Here is an 18,149-nt window from a genome sequence, read left to right as displayed (position 1 = left end):
TTTCTTCACGTACCTGTACGATCGGTTTACAAGTGCAAGGATCACGCCCGTGTTCAATGGAATATGGAAAACCCTGCATGCGAGTCTCCTTTTAGCATAATACGTGATAAACACTGACTTTTCTTCAGAAACACAAATTTCCTACCCTAAAACACCGAATGTGTAAAACAAATTAACCCCGTAAGCGCCCAGCATGTCGCCTATAGCCCAGCGCCGGAGGCTGTAGTAGGACGCAGCAGAGCGTTGGGGTGCGTGGCCACATGAACCCTTAGTGTCGTTGACAAGAGTAAAGTAAAAGTTATTTTCACCTCTCTTTCTTTTGGCAGAGCGAACGCTGGAGAAGAAACCTCCTGATAAAAGTGTGCTCTGCCAAAGTGGAAAGTAGTCCCAGGAGTTTCGCTTTGCTCTTAACCATTCACCCACTATATAAAGGAAGTGGGTCTAGACGGCCCAGACAGTTTGTATGCTGGTGCCCCATTGTGAAACTGTAACTGCCGCCGTTCCTTCCCGAACGAGCAGCGTCGTCCTGTTCATCCCCACGACTGACCGCGGGAAGCCGATCGAGCTCACAACGCAGAAATAACACCCCCGATTGGGAAGACAATAAACCCTCAAGACAAGGCACTCTAGGTATGCCATGAACTTTGGTAGCCATTATCGTTCATAATTGAAGACAGTTAGTTCGCAAATTTTCATAGACATCAATGTTGCAAAACCTGAAGCTATCATACCACCGGTTCGTCAGAACTCCTCTTTTCTTGCATACAAGTGCATATCCTTGAGCATTCGGGCAATTGAATTTTAGCTTTTGAAAAATGTAAGGAAGTTTTATAAACAAGCTACATAAATCAGAGGGAGATCAGGGAGTGTAGACTTGGTAATTGTGTAAAGCTAAGTTAATTGGGAAGCACTGTAATAATCTTTGGTTTAGGGAATTTTAAGATGTAATGCTTTCTTAATGTTGCTATTTTCATATAGACGTGGTAGAGCACCATATGTGCTAGGCAATTGCAGAGAAAGCGTTAGACAGTATTTGGTGGAGTGCATGCCATACAATTACAATTTTGTTTAAAGTATAAGTCAATAATTTTCAACTGAATATGTATTCAATCTTTACGACATTCATAACGCTGAGGTTAAAGCCTTTTATATTAAATAAGAGGCATCTGTTGAGTGTTTTCCCTATTGTATCAGGATTCAATATTTGATCAAAGCTATGGGTTCGTTTCGCTTTCTCTTTACTTTGTTGAGCTTAATATTTGCCCTATACGCCAGTTAACTCATAATCCAGGAAGTAGAGTATTTACTTATTCGGCCCTATAAATGAATAAAGTCGATGCCATTTTTATTATGCATATTTAAAGTAAAAATGCTTGATGGATGCACAGGGAAAGGAAAAAATCAAATACTGTGAACGACTTAATTTTCGTCAGTACCGAAATTTCGCGAAACTCGCGAAGCGCCTACAATTCGCGAAAAATTGGTCCCGCGAACCATTCCGGAAAATTCTAAGCACATCGGAATCTATATTGAGATACCACCGCGTCGCGAAAATTAGAACCCGCGGATTATTCCAAAACTTCAGCTATGACCTAAATTGCGAAATATTGATCCCGCGAAAAATAAGTCGTTTAATATACCCACTTTCCTTAAAAGCCTGCGGAAAGTCAACTGCGGCGGTGGAAGTACTATCAAAATAAGGCTTACTTCCAATTTTTCACAAGTACCGACATTTATTGGAGCCGAATTGTTTTTCAGATTTTTCAGGGTTTTCATGTTTCAGAATGCATACGGCAGCGGAGAGCACTAGAGCGAGCCCAAACAGTGTATTTTGTTAAAGTGTTTATGCTACGACATGCACGTTCTTTGTCACCATACGTTGCCCTAAGCAGGGTGCGACTTTTGATTGACTGCGTTCAATACGACATTGTTCGCAAGATTCTTAATGCGAAATGTACTGGTAGGGACCTCGCCTGGCGAATTGCGTGGTCATTTCTCGCGAGAACTCCCGTTGCCTTGAGCAAGGAGCTCGCGCTGGAGGCCAGGCGGTAAACAAAAGAGGGAGTAGCGTCCCGGGGGCTATATGTCGCTCTAATTTTAACAGTCACTGTGGCGGACCCCTGTTGTGCCGGCGCATGAGCACGACCATCCACGGGGAATTCACGCGCCGGGTGGCTAGGCCTTGGAAAATTCGTAGCGGATTCGAGGAATACTTCTTTCTGTTACGGCGTGCTGAGGAGGCTTGACTAAAACGGAGTACGGATGAGGCACACGGGAGAGGAATCGAAAGCAAAAATAGTGTCAAAATCCTCAAAACCGTGCCCGAAAGGCGGTGCAGAAACGACGACGTCACAATGATCGTGAATTAAGCGATCGCCGAGCTGCTGTCGATGTGACACACGTTTCACGATAGCGTGAATGCAATCAGACTTCTTTTTCTTTGAGGGAAAGCAGTTTTTTTTGGAATCTTTATTTACGGCAAACTTCCACTCCGCGAGCTGCGCGAGAAAGGATAGACTTACAACCAACCAAATGAAGGATTTTTTAAAATTTATTTTTGTTAATATGGAAGCGCCTAATCAAATATTTTGTAAGATATTGAACATATTTGCACTAACATCAATAATTTTGATTGTCTTTGTTCATAAAGAGAGGGCGCTCAGGCTTCCTGGACTTGTCTGACGAGTGTTCTGTCTTGTCGATTGTTCAGTCGAGCGAACATGGTGTTCACAGTTGTTTAGGTACGCGCAGAATTCTGTCGCACTGGCCAATTATAAAATGAACCACGCGCAGTCTTTCCTCGTGTCATTAATTTCTGCGGAAATTTGCTCCAACGATAAATATGGTTTTGAAGCTAGGACGAAGACTCAGCAAACTCCGTTTCTAGGTATAATATTTAAAATGTTTCCCAATATTCGGGGCCAACAAGTTAACCCTTAAGTTAGAATGTAGGTCGTTTAAAACAGAGAAATCAATCAATGTTAAGTGTCTGCGGCCCTGCAAATGCGCCATCATCATTATCATTATCACTATCACTATAATTAGTGTCTGTTAAAGCGGATAATAAATAAAACAAGTGTAAGACCTCGCAGAGACAATTTTTCTAAAGAACAGATAACGTTACATATAAGACCCTTCGTGTAATCACGACGTACCTTCAGTTGTCATGAAAAATATACGGACTTCTTGTTTAAAAAAGGAAATTTGAACAAATTATGGGGCTTATAAGCTGAATGTGATCTGGCAGAAATTATTAAAAATAACTTTGGCTGCTTGAGGTGTTTTCAAATAAGTATTCAAGGGATCTGCTCTGTGAGTTTTAATTCTTATAAATCACAATATTTAGAAATTTCACCTATCTTACGCATGACAGACACTTCAAATGTTACAAAATTAAAAACGTGTACCCACCGGGCAGTATTGTCCCTCAGGGAACCGAGGATGGGCAGACTTGCAGACGTCCTCTTTCTCAAAATAGTGCACCTGTAAGTTGTTTGTTCTTGGTACAATTGGTTTGGGGTATCCACCCAGCACGGTTCGGTATCCCTGAAAGTCTACACTTATTTATAAGAAAAACAACCTGAGGATAATCAATCCGAAAATAAAATAACGAACAATCGTATTAAGTGCCTTAATATTATTTCGAATTCAAAGGTTGCTGTAATAGTATGTTGAGTGATTTAGAGTTTCGTAGCGCGGGATTTTAATCCCTAGACACCGTATGCTCTGACATACTAACATGATACCCAACACGGAAAACAGACTCCATGTTGAAGTTGTAGCGGCTCCCAGCGAAGCGCGAAAGAAGAGAAAGAAGTGCCCGCGCGATCACGGCCTCTCTCGGCGCTCGAGACATCGAGGAACAACGGCACCCGCAAGATCGGCTCGTCACGTCTCAGATTTAACCTAATGTAAATAGTGTAAATAAATTAGTTGAAGCTCAGTACGCTTCAAAGTTAATGAAGCAACTCGTTTGCTTGCAGCGTCTATATCATGGCAGATATGATTGATCGAGGTTTCGCCAGATGGAAAGGCAGGCTGAAGTTTAGTGCCTGTTAGGATTTTGAAATAATATGTGTTCTATTTACTTTTGTTTTGATGCAAACACCTCGTCCATAATCTTTAGGAAAATGTATTAAATATATATCTTTACCACTCACCACAGTAACTAGCTACTCGAGTTTTACCTAAAAAAGAATATTATTTACGTTTATGCCAAAAATCAATCAAGCAAATGCTCCCCCTGATTCAGCGTAGAAAATACAGTGCTAACCCAACCGCGAAATTGTTTTTGTTATTATTTTCTTGCCACGCGATTTATTATGGTTTCAGAAGACTAACCAATCAGTGTTTCGCTACAGCGTTGCGTAAAATTTCAATAAAGTAAAAAAAAAAAAAACGCAACTGCTCGAAACCAAACCCGAAACTAGACTGAGGAGGAAGAAGAAATATAGAGGAGGAGAGAGGTGGCGGAAGTCACTTGACTATAGTACTTTTTTTCCTCTGTCAACGTATTTGCAGCTTTCAAGAAGCCACTAAACATGTGCATCATGTTTTTATTATATTTTTACTATTGTGTGTGTGTTTTCGATGACGCACGACCTTGATTATTTTTGGTGGCTGTGCCTAAACCATGGAAAACGGCCCTTGACCACTTAGAAGACAGTGAGTGACACTCAGACCGGCCAGTTCTGGATCGGCGCTTTTCGGGCATAAAGAAAAGGAATTCCCAGCCGCGAATTGTTTTCTGGATAGTTAGGCTATCATATGTCATGTACAAATAAAAACCTTGGCGATCATAAATACCATTTCAGTGTTTCTTTAAGTGTTACACGTATTAAGCCACACTGAAGCTGTCTCGACAAAGTTGTACTTTTTGAAAATCTTCACAGCAGGCACCGCACTCTGCATGTGGGCCCCCCTCCATGCCCTACCTTATTCGACCATTTTCAGAAACAGATAACTCAAGTAAAGACGGATGAATTTAACCTTCTGTAACGAAATTCATTAATTTATTCGATTGATTCATGTTCTCACAGACGCATGTACATTGTCAAGTATACGCACCATTTTTCAATGACACATCATATTTTAGACAGTTATGAATCCAAATACTACTGTCTTCCATTAATTTCACTTTTAACCTAAGGGCCCGTTTTTACATGGCTTGTTAGAACCATAATAGCAAGAATCTACAGAGGGTTAAGGTTTTTTTTTTAAATATACCTACTTTGAACCTTTGACACAACTATCTCAGAGTCAAAGGTCTACCCACTTTTCTCTACACTATCGTTTCTTTTGCGCGCAAGGAAAGCACTAATAAAGCTAGGATAGGGTTAGTTTAAACTTAGGAGACGCATACATAAAAAAACAGAGATATATTTAAGCTTAGTTTGTAGTCCAATCGTACCTCTGTTTTTTTTTCAATCTCTGTTTCTTGGCGCTTTCGTTTCCTAAGCTCGCCCTATCCAGCTACCATGCGCCAACTCGCTCGACTGAAGCTCGTCGCCAATGAAGCAGTTCCTTCAGGCCCATTTTTCACGCAACACTCCACAATACTTTTTGAAATGCTGTTTGGGATTTAATGAAATATTTAATTATTATACAACCCTGTATTTCGCTCCATTCTAACTAGGGTTGTGTGTTTTCAGTAATGATTTTGCCTGAGATCCGGAGGTTATCTATGGGTGTATATTTTCCCCTTTAATCGGTGTTTTCGCTGTGTAACCTCGATGCCGTAAGAAATCGTCGTTTATAGTGTTTGTGTTGTAAAGCGACTATATAATTAGTGGAGAAAATATAATATTAAATAAGTTATGAATTATAATTTTTTTCCGGTATTGCTGATAAAGAAAAGGAAACGGGGGCAAGGAAAGTTGTCGTAATAGAAAGGAATAACCGCAAGGACAGTTGAGTTCGGCTCTGTTCCGGGACAACGAGAGAAAAAAGTAGGGTAGAAAATTTCTTCCCGTGAACCTGGCATTCTTTTTATTTTTTCTTCGAGGATTCTACAAATTCGGGATTTTTCAGTTTTCACCGTGGCAGAGAAAACCGTTTCGAATGGTTAATTTTCGATGTTGATGAGTATAAACCGAAAACACGGAAACCTAATTAAAACAGCAGCTGGGATTGCCGGAACAATGATATTTCTGAAATAGTCAGAAATCCGGGGCCAAATCGGAATCTACCGTGACACATTCCAGGACAACGTACTCAGCTTTGACTATGCGCAACTTGATTTTATAAGCATTAACAAATTGAGACTGCTTCTTTATCACAAAACCACGTATTTTATTCTGCTTTCAATGTAATTATAAACAAAATGACAAGTGTCAGTTCTTTTAGGCAGTGTATTTATTCCCTTTACATATTCTCGAAGTTTGAGAACAATTGATCCACTTCTACCGAAATAATGGGCCGAAACGCGAAACGTGTAGACCGGTATTAAATCGCAGTCATAAATATAATTTCGAGGTCACGGTGATTGCATTCACACCATGTCAGGGTTTATTTAGGCGACTTATGAAGTCCCTGTTTTGCCGAACCGTCCAACTTCTTTGCAACATAATTTATGATCTTTAACTGCGCTCATTCCTTGCCGATAGAAAAAATATTATCGACCTGCCAAAGGCTAGTGTGTAGAGGCGTCTCAGTTAAATATCGCAGAATTCAATATTAACGAGTTACGTTCAGTAATTTCAGGGATACTTAACGTAAATTTGGAACAAATTAGGATTACAAACTTGATGAAAACAGCATGAAAATTGCTTGTTAGATGTATACAAAAACATTACACTATTATCGGTCCCAGGCAGCACAAAATGAACGGCCGGGCAATGGCTGAAGCATTTTGGCCAGTCACATTTCCTCCGGCCTAAGGCTGGTCAAACTACTATGCCCGAACATGGCTGTGGGCCTTGGCCAAAGACTTGAGGGGACTGGCTGTTGGAGGCTGGCCGATGACCTGTAGCAGGACACAAGCCGAAGGCTAGCAAATAAAGACCGGCCAAAGACTTTGGTATGGACAGAGGCCAAAGGTTAGCATCCGTGCACTGGCCAATGCCATGTAGCCGAAAGCAAGCCGAAGTTGCGCAACAGGACATTGGCCAATCACCTGCGATTGAAAGCTGGCCGGAGTTTAGCAAATGGAGGCCGGCCGAAGACTTGTGTCAGGACACAGGCTGAAGGTTAGCATCTGGGCACTGGCCAATGCCATGTGGCCGAAAGCAAGCCGAAGTTTAGCAACAGGGCATCGGCCGGTGTCCTGTGATCAGAGGCAGGCCGGAGTTAAGCAACTGGGCATTAGCCGTACATTAGATGTCAGGTGCTAGGCGAAGAAGTTTGACCGGGCACAGGCCGATCCCTCGCAACTAATCATAGGCCGTACCTTTGCGATTGGGTGCTGGCCCTACAGCCGAGGTCGCACATTAGTGAGCGACTTGCAGTTAGGTGTTAGCCCTGCAATTAACTCATGGACGCACTGCAGAACAAGAGCCTGTGCCTGACATTTTGCCTGCACACTTTGCAGTAGCTGTGGATGCTGTATCAGTTAAGATCAACCACTTGAGATCAAATGTCGGGATGCACAAACTCACTGAGAACTGGTTTGTATTGTTAAAACAAAAAAGGCTGAGGATTTTCTGGGACTATTTTTATTTAACCTTTTCCATTTCTTCATCCTGCTTCTTGCTTCGCCCACCATCACGGTCGACAAATGACCACAGCCATCTCTTTGCGATATCTTGAACCGTCGCCTCGCTCAAGTCCGTATACTTCGCCTTGCTGGCAGCTGAGAAAATAAAAAGCATTGAGTTTAGACATAAAATTACAGTCAACAACGTTTATTGAACTCGCAAAAACTCTCTACCAGTCTGACATACTCAGTAATTCGATATAGACCGACACAATGTTTACTAACAAACCCGCGTTTGCCCACACCAGGTGTGGGCACTGCGCACGCGCAGCAACCGAATTCGAGTGAACTGAGGCTTCTGCGCATGCGCAGTGCCGTCGACAGCACCACCGCAGCTGCGTGACGTCAGGGAGGCGTGTGTGTCTATAAAAGTTCTAATGATTTTGACAACAAACAAGAACGCCACATTTAGGAAAGTTGTTTGCTCTCAAAGGAGCGTCTGTATGTCACGAGGGACGCGTCACGCGGATAGTCAGTGGCCGTTTCTTCATTTTTCAAGGTCTCACCCGCTCACCCTCTCCCCACACCCTTTACAGAAGAGAATTTTTTCTTCTCTTCCGGGTGGTCGACACGGCCTCTTGAAAGAGAAAAGCCAGCTTGCTCTACAAGCTGGCTTTTTTATTTCAAGCGGCCTCATTGCCAGCAGGCGCACTGGGGGAAAGCCAGCTCTGCAAGCTGGCTTTCCCTCAAGGGCTTGTCTGCATTGAGTGAAAGCCAGCTTGCAGAGCAAAACGGCGCTCTTGGTAGTTCAATCTACACATGGGTAGCACGCGACGTCATTCAAAAAGCGCTACGATGACCACCAGGGAGGAGGGCAAGAAGCTCGCCTCTTATCAGGGCCCCCTTTTGTGCCTTCCAAATCCGGTTCTACTCTACCACACACCAATTAGTCTTAGCTTCTCACTTGTGGGAATAAGATGCAGAAAATTGGTTACTAAGTAGTTGCCAGGTCATTACTCACTCAGAAATTCTAGTTTTGCAGGCACCTCCTCTCTTCTTCGCCCCCCCCCCCTAAAGCATTTTGACCTGCTTCAAATATGCTGACACATAGGCCAGCACAAAGCAGAGAGACCACGAGTGCTGCATCAGCATTCGGCTGGGGCTCGTGTTCTCACTGATCAGACCAAGAACTAGAGATGAAGCAAACATTTTCCAAACCTGAGGTCTGAAGAATTCAAAGATGTTAAACCTTTCTAACTTTGGCACTAACAAATATAACACTGAACCTATCATGTCAAAAAATTCGACTATTTTAGTCATTATTTCTCTACAGATTTGTCGAACTTCGAACGCGTGAAGTCCAAAAGTTTGACGAAGCTTAAACTTTTGATCTGAGGAACTTCTAACAAAACAGGATTCAATCGGTACCTACATGTTCAGAACACATAGCAACTGCTTCAACGCTTGAACCACGCTTGAACTGTGCAGATAGCAATTGCTGTCGCATGAGACTGACTCACAGCTCAAAGAGGCAAGCTAAGTGGCCGAGTGCCAACCTGCCCAGCAAATGCAGCAAGCTATCTGGTGGTAGCAACAGCTGTACCCATCTCTGTTTTCCGCAAGCTTTGTTTAAACTCAGTTAAACAGAGCTCACACATCAGAAAATTAAGAAATCACTCGAAACTGGGACCCTCGTGCGATTTGAAGACTTCTAACTTTACAAACTTATACTTGGAACAAAACTCTTAATCTTCGAATAATTCTAACTTAAACCAAGAAATTTCAAATCTTCAAATATTTTTAGAATCAAAATTGCAAAAAAGAAAGAGGAAACTGTTGAACTCTACTTTTATCAACATCGAAAGCAACTTTGTAAATTTAAACCATGGCAATGTTCGAAAGTTGTTCACTTTGCAACCCTTTCTAACTCTACCAAGGACCCTGCCGAATGCAGATGCGGCACTCGTGTTCAATTTGTGCACTGCAGTGGCCTACCTATGCACTGTCAAATTTGAAGCATGCAGGCCTTAGAGATTTCAGATGTTTTCTAGACCCCCTGGTGGCAATCAGTTCATCAAAGAATGTCTCACCGACAAATTGCTTTGTCGATGAAGACTGTCTGTTTCAGCAACACATCTTGCCACATTTCATAGATAGCTTCCTTTTCATGACAGCCTTGAAATTGATTTTTGTTAACATGAATATCGCCAGACCTCTTTAGGATCGAAGCTCGGCCAACAGCGCCCCGTATCCGCCCTTTTGATTGCTAGCATAGCTTTCTAAGAAGGCTCACTGCAAGTTCAAGCCCAAGAGTAGATTTATTTTCCCCTTGCAAAGCAAGGGGTGACTGCACAAAGCGCGGCATGTTTGGAATTGCAGCTTGTTATCACGGTGCCAATCAAACATCGCAACAGTTAAGGTTGCGTAATGAGTGTTGATAAAATGTGCACTGATGAAAAAGTTGTTTATCAAACATGCATGGATAAAACGATAGCACCATGGGCATCCTGCTGAAATTGCAAGGCATTAATATGAGGTTACTAATGTTGCTTCCTCCAAGAAAAGTTTGAACTAGTAGCTAGCCACGGCTAGCATTCCGCATCGACTGCTATCTGTGGACTGGATGCCGTGAAATTACAAAATTACCTCTCTTTGGTGGTGCATGCAGAGTTGCAGAAATTATTAAAAAGCAAGCAACAACATCACACTTCAGCCAATCCCGATCCTCTGTTTACGTGCTCTTTAACAAGCCAAGATGTCATAAATGTTCTCACCCCTTCGGAGAAGTTCCCTGCATCCAGGTTGTGGTAGACGCGGCTCTCTTCAGCCCTGTAGGGAGCAGAAAAAAAAGACGGCCTCAAGTAAGCAGGAGTGCACAAGAGATAAAACCAAGAGCAAAATTGAATGTGTTCTGAAAGTGGGACCAGCTATATTAGCTTGAGATATTTCATAATGAGCCCAAACTAACCTGATACATGATAAGCTGGCAGGACTGAACCTGAAGTAGAAGACATTCAAACACGAAAAAAGAGAGATGCTTAGACCGAATCAGAAAGAGTGAAACTGTTTTGTAGATACAGAAAACAATGCTACAAAAACTATAGGTATGTAAGCAGTGTTTTTTACAGTGTAGCCTTTGCAATGGCTCCCTGAAACAAAGGTAGGACTTATGAACTCTTACCCACATTTCTGACACTTCTCTGGCAATCCATTAAAAGGAATGCAGGACTGACGCTCAATTCATGCAGACTGCTTTTGTAATATCCTACCGCAAGAATGCACAACTCTGATGACAAAAATGTTTGGATTGAGGCCACATCTGTGGCCTCAGGCCTAGAGCCTAGAATAGGCCATATTGCTTAACCCAAAGCTACAGCATATCTAAGCACCATGTTCCCAAATGTTCTTGTGTTAGAGGTATGGTGAACAACTAAGGCACTTTTTTTATTTCTTATTTCAGAGTGCCATTTTCCGAGCTATCTAGAACAGCGAACAAAAAGCTCAATCGCATGGTCGTCTGAAATAAAAGCTTTCATAAATTTGTTTTTAGAGCCTTTTCAAAAGTTTGTACCAACACCCGGCCACCATTGCTTGCTCACATACTCTGAGCATGTAATGGACACGGCAGTTGCGTCAGCGTTCGGCGTGAACTTAGGTCATATTGCAAATGAGCGCTCTGTCAGAGTTCGTCGAGGACTCGGATCCAATCACAGGCTTCGTGATTGGATTCGAGTCCTCGCCGTGTCGATTGTACCACGTGAGTGAAAATAGATCATGTATATAATATTTGAAAGTATGAAAGATTGAGCCCAACAAAGTCAGAAATCAAAGACCACCAACAAGGCATTATAGACTACTGACATTTCTTGGGGACCCCATGGTCAACACCTGTTCACTTCATGGCTGAGAGAACTACCCTGGGCGCAGGCTGGGGACATTTTTGTCTGGAAGCTTCGTTGGACAGCTAGTGCGCTAGTACCCAGTTACACGGGCGCTCTCAGCTGCCATTGAATCCAACAACAGTCGAGTCCATCGCGATAAGCCAAAGTTACACGGCAGCGCCAACCGTCATTGAGCCGCTAATGACAGTTGAGTTCGACTGAGCTCCCCCACCTCAGTTCAACCGAACGGACTTCCCCAACGAAGGTAAATTGGCACCTGTTCGCGGGACCGCTGCCAGCAACCATTGTTTGTGAGGCACTTACTGTTTCGAAATGCAGGGGGAGGCGTCTAGAAAGAATCGTAGCAGCAGAATTCTCGGGAAGGAATAAATTTAGGCGTCCGAGCTGCCAATAATAGCATCCCGGCTAGCCGGCAAGATTCCAAACGAGCAAAAATGGCGGAGGAACCTGCTGCACAAATAGACAAATAGTAGTGGGGCACCCATCATAGCGGGCAGTAGCTTGAACCACCTAGCCTAAATGATGTGCAACCTAGCCCTGAATCTGCTTTGGTACTCGTGTAAATGCCGCTAAAAAGCAACAAGGTATCAAACATATAGTATGATCTACTTAAAATAAATAAAACGTGTGTCTCCGAGTAAATTACTATAAAAATTAGACTGATCACACGGCACAAGAACCAGTTTCGTGCTAGCTTTAACTGGGTTCTAGAGAGTTGAGTTGAGTTCAGTCAAAGTTGAGGCTGATAAATGTCGTAGACTCAACGATAGTTGAAAGTGTACGTGTAACTAGGGTAACTAGGGGACTGGCTTGCAAGGTTTCAAGGACAAGCAATTCTAACTGATGTGGTACAGTCTGCAGCAATATGAAATACCCACTCAGAGCGCATGGCCGAGGCGGTGGCCGAAAGGGGCGCAGTACATGATTCGGACAGTTCCATGTTGCTCAGAGGGGAGGCTCGCTCAAGGCTGAACCACTGTTGGTTGTTTCAGGCACTGCACAAAATTTTCCATCCAGAATTAAATGTTGCTAACTGACAGCTCTCAGCTGTCTGTATACATCTTTCGTGCTTTCATTCTTTCAATTTTAACTACTGAATTTTACAATGTGCGTGCACTAACCAGATTGACCTACACTCAGTGATAAATCAAGATCAAAGAGCGAGGAAAACGAAGGTGGGAAAGGAGAAAACAGATGGGGTGTTGAAGGTGAGAGGACAAAAACCTCTTCTACCTTCAGTCTGCTTTCTCCTATCCAGCCTTCGTTTCCCTTGCCCTTTGTTACTGACCTGTTACTGACTATAACTATTTAGCAATTTTACAATTGCATAAGGAGCTAAAGTTATTCATGCAAGTTTTGATTCACATTGAATAATAATTTATAATGAACAGCCTTATACCGGGACACACTCTTTCTCTTGAGGCATCGTCCGAAGAGTCGCTGTCCATATGGCCAGCAGGCCTCCTCGCCCTTTCCTGTCTTGGGGCTACATCCGGTCTGTCAGTCCAAATTGGGTGCTCAGGCAGCTGCGACCAGATGGTCTGAAGCGTGCTGCAGTGTGGCTGCATGAGAAACGATCATCTCAATTATACGCTCAATTTAAAAAAAAATCGCCAACCTCATGTAGGAGTGAAGAATCTTCACTGGGTGATTCGACCAAGTCAGTGTAATCTGTTCTTTCTCTAAAATTGCACAGAGAACCTGCTGCTTTTGCTTGTAAGGTGGCCAGTAGGAGACGACTTGCTCTAGCTTCCTCACCAGCCAACACTCCGAGACGACGTATGCGCTCCCTTCATCTAAAGTGCATGACGTGGTAGCTATAGAGAAAAAGTGTGGAATATGCATTCTACCAGAATATTAGAACCTATTTTAGACAGCTTGGGCAATGTTGGGGGCCCCGCCAGCAACCACTAACAAACCACTGCCAGATTTGTTTATTTTTGGATGGAGAAATCCACTAAACAAATTTTTAAAAAAGTTACTTACAAATGCAGGTTTCTGATACAAGCATAATGCACTAAACTCACAAAAAACTGTAGCAGAGATCCAAAATAAATACATCTAGCAAAACAGGCACGTCTAACTTTCAGCGAGACGCAAAACGTCTGCACTTGACCCGCAGCGCATGACATCTTTTCGCCGCACGATTTGAAAAAGGAGCTCACTGTCACTCACGAGACGCGACCACAGACTGAACAGTGAATACGCTACACTTAGGAGCAAAGCAAAAGGTCTGTTTAGGGCATAGGTTCATGATGGTGTTTTTCAATTGATGTCGTGATGCTTCTGCTATCTATTTCAAGCCAAAATAAGAAGTCTTTAGCCACTTTACTGTCAGCCCCTGTTAATGTTGACACAGCAAGGCTGGGGTGCAAAGACCAGGCACCTAGCCAGGGGGGAGGGGGGGACCATAGGACCCCCCCGCAATCTTCCATTTTCCTGGGACCTCCTCCCCCCCCCCCCTCATACAGCATTTTGTCATGGGCGGGCGCGCTCCTCCTCTCCTGCTCCTGCTCCTCCTCCTCCCTTTCCCCTCCCCCCCCCCCCAAAAAAAAAAATCCTGGCTACGTGCCAAGCAAAGGCCCCTGTCGAAACTTCACTGCCCAACTACTCAGCTGCTTTGTTGTAACGCAAATGAACTTCTGAACGAGAAACACCAATCGAAAGTTAGACATGATGATTGAAAACCTGAGACTGTGGTTAAAAAATGGAAGAGATGCTCTCTGTCACTTTGTCTTTCTACTATGGTGCCTGGAACGCATCTCCGACTGGTGTGTTTACCATGTCCAAAAAAGTGGTCCCTCGATTTCCGCCTGATGACGTCATAAAAGTGTCATGCTGCCGCTGGTCGCGAACCTGGTGGCGTCCCAATAGTTGTGGTGTATGTGGCGACGCCTGTCCTGCTGCAGGTCGCTCTCCACTGTGACAGTCCACGGAAGCTACAGCAGCTGCAAGTTGGGACGCCGTGACGACAGCGACACTCGTGTTCGCTTGTGCTTTTCGCCAGCATTTCTATGGCCAACCGCCAGGATCGCGACAGTCAACAGCATGACACTCCGGCTTCCGTGACGTCATCTGTTGCCACTTCGGGACAACTTTTGATGTATGGGCGGGATAGGACGCTAAACACACCAATCATAGACGCGATCCAGGCACCATACTTTCTACATCACGTTTTTCCGTTTTCCAACCACAGACTCAGGTTTTCAATCAAAGCTCGCCCGCACTTTAACCGTTTTTTCATTGAAAGTTAGAAATGAACGAACTTCTGGGCGAGATCGAAACAATCGAAAGCTAACATTTTTGTAACGAGCAGCTGCAGACTGCCGCCGAAAAGCGGCACGAGTGCAGTGCTGGGGAGTGGGTTAAGACACGCCTCCGTTATTCACTCAAATGGCGTTGTTCGCTAAAACGTCATTCACACATATGATATAATCAATTACCAGTAAAAAATCAATTATAAAAAAAAACATTATCAGTAAAATATTAATTATTAAAAAAATCCAATTATCGGTTTAAATAAAAAATAAAATATATTTATTTTCAGCGATAATTGTCAAAAATAAAATGTGTAAATATCGCAAAAAGCTATCAATTACCACTAAAGAATCAATTATAAAAACGAGCACTATCACTAAAACATTGAGTATAAAAAAAAATCAATTATCGGTGGAAACAAATAATAATATATATATTCATGTTCAGCGATAATTGTCTAAAAGAAAATGTGCAAATACCGCAAAAAGCTTGACAAAAAAACAAACAAAAAAAAAACAACAAAAAGTGTACCCACTGGGGATCGAACCCGGAACTTCTGCGTGAGAAGCGGACACTCTACCACTGAGCTACTGCCGGCTCGGATATTTCTACTCTTACAATTCGTGTTATACAAGAAACAACATGCCAGTTCGGCGTTCGCGACAGTTTTTCTTCGTAGGTTTGTCATGACGGTTGCCGGCAAAATCCCCACTTCCCATTAACAATCACACAATCAGCAGAATCTAAAGAGTTCACAAGAGCCGCTAACATGCCGCTGACATGCCGCTGACATGCCGCTGACATGCCGCCGACCGCCTGATTTTGCAATGACAAGCCAGTGGCCCGAGCTTCCCCGACCTTGCGAACCAAGCGGGCTGCGACGACAGCGTCATCACGCTCGCACGAACGGACGGGGCCGCCTTTCCGAAGCACCGCTAATGCAGAGCTTGTCAACTGAGCCGTTACTACTAACCCTATGCCCATTGTGTTCCAATCACTTTGCAAAACAAAACACCGAGTAGAAAATGGACTTACTCCTTGATCAGCGTATTCATGGCCTCTTGTCTCTGGACGCCGCCGCGTGCTATCTTGGGTGGCTTGAAATGTGCACAAACCGATAACAAAGCTTCTCAAATCGTCGAACCTTGAACGCCTTGAACCGCTTGAAGTTGAACTAGGCCTGATGAGTCCACCATCAGCCAGCTGCACCGGCCATTGCACAGGCATCAGCGCGACACGATCGAGTGGATGGGTGAATAATAAAATTATTAGCATCTTCGATCAACTCGCACCGGAATCGCCCTGAAACCAGCACAGTGCACAGCGCTCCTCGGTCGTGCAGCGCGATGTCGGTGCAACATCGAGGACAAACTGCGCCGCGCCGGTGCACCGCGGCGAGCTCCACCTTGCGTCACTTCGCGTTTTGTTCGTTTATTTTGCGTAGGTCAGCGCACGATGCCCGTCTGCTGTCAATTTCTTTTATTTTTTTACTCGCGGATTTGACGGTCCCACAGAAATAAACATCGTGGACGTGATTGTCGATGGGTTCACGAAGCGGGTGACAATTCCACATGTATATGTTGGCCATCATTATTAGTTCAAGAAAACGAAACGCCAGATAATACCGTACCTCGCTGTCATCGAAACGCCTCGCGCCGCTTTCCACGAAGTTCGTGCTTTTCGGGCGCTCCTTGCCACCGCAGCAATCGCCAGTAATCGCGGCGATGGTGAGAAGCTCGTCGTCTCGCCGTCAGAAGACCCGAGGAAATCATCTAGTGCAGCTGCGAGGCGTGTTCGTTTTTGCAAGATCGCCATCTCGATAGTCTGCGCGTCTGCTACTCCCGCCATCTTCTCGATTCCCGCTTCCGGCCGCAATGCCTGATGGGACTGCACCCCGGCGCACCGCCGATTTTCTCGGTGCGCGTTGGGGCAACGAAAAGCCGCACCGGGAGGGTGCGCTTCGTTGATCGAGGACGTACGGTGCGCACCGGTGCACTTGATCGAAGATGAAGGGGCGCACCTCAGTGCCCCGGTGCGCACCGGTGCGGATGATCGAGGATGCTATATAAGTTCTCTTTTTGCAATGGGAGGTAGTTCGCGCCACCTGGCGGACAACTATCACCGCGCAGGGAATCTAGTCAGATTTTCGGGGATTAGGACGAACATGAATATATTTTAATTAAAGCACCCGTCACTTCTCTTTTATGCAAGTGTCGCCAGTTTTCGTGTTCACCCTACGCAGTCGGTGTACAGGGTCGTGGGTATGCATAAACAAGTAATGGCGGAACTGGCGGAACTTGCTGGGACGAGATCACTTCCGGTTCACCTGCTTCATCTGCTAAGCAGCGCGCCTTTTTTTTTTTTTTTTTGGTTTTTTTTGTTGGAAAATCGGAAAAGGTATGTCGAAGACCGGACAATTGGCCTTGGACCGGACCTAAGATAGATCGGTGTATATTTCTGGACCTTACGGAGCCAAGGAGAAGCACCGCATCTCGTTTTATTTGGCCTCCGTAGCCAAAGTTACGTAACCCTATGTGACGGGTCAGTGGAAATCTGTGTACACGTGAGACATTCAACGAAGTTAGACGCCCACAAATCAACCGAGGCATCGGCATGTGATTGTTTTGTGTTTTTCGTGCACGGGAGAGCGTTTGTGAGAACTGCATCGCATCGTCAACTGCGCGGCGTCGCGGTGAGTGTTCGAGCTGGGCAAAGCGAGACTACGCTACGCCTGTCGGACGTAGTTGAAGGATCTGGTGCTCGATCGTGCCGTGGAAGAAGAGGCGGTGCGTTTTCGACGACGTGTAGAGATATTGTGATCGGGTCAAAGCCGTCGCACTGTGTATAGTACGATTGTGCCGTTCGTTCCCCTCAAAAAGCTAGCGGCGTGTTTTCGACGACGAGTGTAGGTCTCGTGATTGTGACAACGTCGGCCTACCACGGCGGGAAGTGTGATTCGTTCGATAAAGTTCTTTCGTTGTCTCGAAGGGTCGGATATGTATGTGTTTTCCTCCATTTTTTCACCCAATATTTTTAACCATGGCTTAGTTAGGAGAGCTTTTTTTTTTGTTTGTTTGTTTTTTGCTCTGCACGCGCTGCCAATAGCCCAATGTGCTTCTTTTGTTGCCATTTGACGACGTCCTTACTGCTACCAGTCACCTTGAGGTTTCCTCAGGTGGAGAGAGACCCGACTTCTGACCGTGATTTCACCCAATATTTTGTGACTGTAGCTTATATAATTTGGTTTTTAAGTGATAGAACTTTTCTGTTATATTTGATATAGCAATACTGCCAGCCAGGTTTTGGTTATGAAATACATGTGCTTATTGTGTGTTTGTTTTCAGGTTTTCTGGTTT

The 18,149-nt window shown here is 44.3% G+C and overlaps 1 pseudogene; it reads right to left on the bottom strand.

Annotated features, from left to right (window-relative positions):
• The window catches only part of LOC115328954, a 121,176-nt pseudogene that overhangs the window by 35,523 nt on the left and 67,504 nt on the right, over nt 1–18,149 (bottom strand).

This window comes from Ixodes scapularis, unplaced genomic scaffold, assembly GCF_016920785.2.
Source record: "Ixodes scapularis isolate PalLabHiFi unplaced genomic scaffold, ASM1692078v2 PGA_scaffold4__175_contigs__length_147842914, whole genome shotgun sequence".
NCBI lineage: Eukaryota > Metazoa > Arthropoda > Arachnida > Ixodida > Ixodidae > Ixodes > Ixodes scapularis.
The sequence above is the reverse complement of the archived record's forward strand: the minus strand, read 5'-3'. Positions and strand labels throughout refer to the sequence as shown.